Raw genomic sequence first — 2,123 nt, 5'->3', positions numbered from 1 at the left:
ACATTTGCGAGCATCTGTCGCTAAGCTGTTCGGGAGTGCTGGCTTCGGGGGGAGCGACCCCGCAAGCGAGTGCAAACGCGCACAATGGCATGCAAGCCATAGTCCACAGTACCAGTCTCACAACAACATCATGTCCCTGACATGGAATCTCAACTCAAGCCACTCTGGAACGCGGGGCTTGGGGGGCGCGACCCCCGGAAGCATGTACGAAAGAGCATAATGGCATGCTAGCTATAGTCCAGGGTACAAATATCTCAACAGCATCATGTCTCTGACATGAAATCTCAACTCGACCCAAGGTCGACACTGTAGTACCCAATCATAAGTCACTATCAACAACTTGTTGACAAGATTCTACCAGTAGTTAATATAACATGACAAGTTAAAGCTTTACATCACACTAGTGATTTTATCAGACTATACCTGGTCAGTCACTCACAATCTCTCACTACTCCTTACACATAAGGAAAGTGGTTTACTAAGGTTCTGTTCATAGACTCATGGCACATAACCTGAAGTTCAATATAGACTTCTATTACTTGAAGCAAACAAATATGAAACAATCACCTCTACTTGACTATACAAGTATGTCATCATATTTAAATCTAGTTATCTACTAGATTATTTCCAGTTGTATATCATTCAATTATGCCATCATATAAACTTCTAGTTACTTATTAGAATACATACCACAATATGAACCTATCATATGAATGTAGAAACTAACAGAGTAATACAAGCAAGGAATATAAATGATAAAATACTTTTCACATGATCTCCATGCCATTCATTCTACAATTAGGAATGCATATGCAAACATAAGCCTTTACCTGATCTTTTAGAGTTTAGCCATTATACTTGTTATATAACATTGCATAGCTCAATCCTAAATACATCAGTCTCTTTGTTGTTCAACAGAACTAAGTGGTCCATTCACGAATTTACTATTCTATCCTCGTGGATAACATCAAGCCAAATTGCATATGCAAGCTACTAGTATCATAAATCCATAGTACTTAACAGGTAACCATGGAGAATGGACAAGTCATGAATCTTTCATTATCATTTAAAGATGCTATCATTTCCGATATGATCTACATATTAGTGCATGTCTCAATGTCTTAAACTATACATATATTTACATGAATGTGAAATAACTTCAACTCAGATGTCAAAGGAGACATAGAGGGAATTCACCCATTTCGGGAAGGTCCGACCCACCTATCCCTAAGCTCAATCCAGCCACAAGAAGTCCCGAAACGCAACTCAACGGAGCCCCACTCTGCTGAAAACGAAATATGAAAAGCGTATCAAAACTACGACCGAAATGTCCAATTTCGGCACAAATTGCACTTAGTACAAAATAATAGTTTGAGTTAAGCCTCTAATTTCTCTCACATATCACCCAAAGATAATCTGAAAGTCAATCGCAGCCTCGCTGTGAACATTCATCAAAACGACATCAACATGCTCGTATACTAGGTAGTATTGTCGAAATCTTACATAATCCAATTTCTAACTGAAATTTCAACTTACCCCAGGTTGAAACACCTTCTAACCCAGTCCCCAAGGTCACAAATTCAGCTCAAATTAAGTTGGAAACCTGCTGTGAGCAAACATCCCAAAATCGCATCATGACTTCGCTATTATCATCGTTTTCATCATCGAAATAGAGAAAAACTCATTAATTACCTCGAAGGCTTTAAATCTGACTTTGGGGTGAAGAATTATAGCAAAGCCACTCCTCAACTGGTGCTTTAAACCATCTCAAACCAGCTGGTAGCAAGAATCGAGAACCAACATCAAAAAAACTATCACTAATCTGAAACTAGAGAGAGAAACCAGCTTGTTTACCTCACTAGACTTCAATTCAGCTTCCCTGAAAGTTGGAGCTGCGAAAATACCTCTCATGCAATTCCTTTCCACCCACTCGTAGCTGCTCCAAGGTCCACAAATCAGCTAGCGCGACGAACGGCGAGAAATAGGCGCAAATCGACGATTTCTACTCGAAGAGAGAGAAACCCTAGAGAGAGAAAGTGGGGAAGGTGCAAAACCCTTCCTCTGAGCTCCATGGACCCTCCAGCAGCTTCAGGAGTCGAGCTGGGTCATATAGATAGGGATCA

At 40.2% G+C, this 2,123-nt stretch overlaps 1 long non-coding RNA gene across 1 annotated transcript; it reads right to left on the bottom strand.

Annotated features, from left to right (window-relative positions):
- On the bottom strand, window positions 1,406-1,755 carry LOC109715157. The gene is made up of 3 exons (XR_002217529.1): window positions 1,693-1,755; window positions 1,537-1,603; window positions 1,406-1,438 (listed from the first exon to the last, which is right to left on the bottom strand). It is a non-coding gene; the product is annotated as an uncharacterized LOC109715157 (long non-coding RNA).

The sequence above is a fragment of the Ananas comosus genome, linkage group 9, assembly GCF_001540865.1.
Source record: "Ananas comosus cultivar F153 linkage group 9, ASM154086v1, whole genome shotgun sequence".
Lineage (NCBI taxonomy): Eukaryota > Viridiplantae > Streptophyta > Magnoliopsida > Poales > Bromeliaceae > Ananas > Ananas comosus.
Note: the sequence above shows the minus strand (reverse complement) of the source record. Positions and strands in the feature narration are given on the sequence as shown.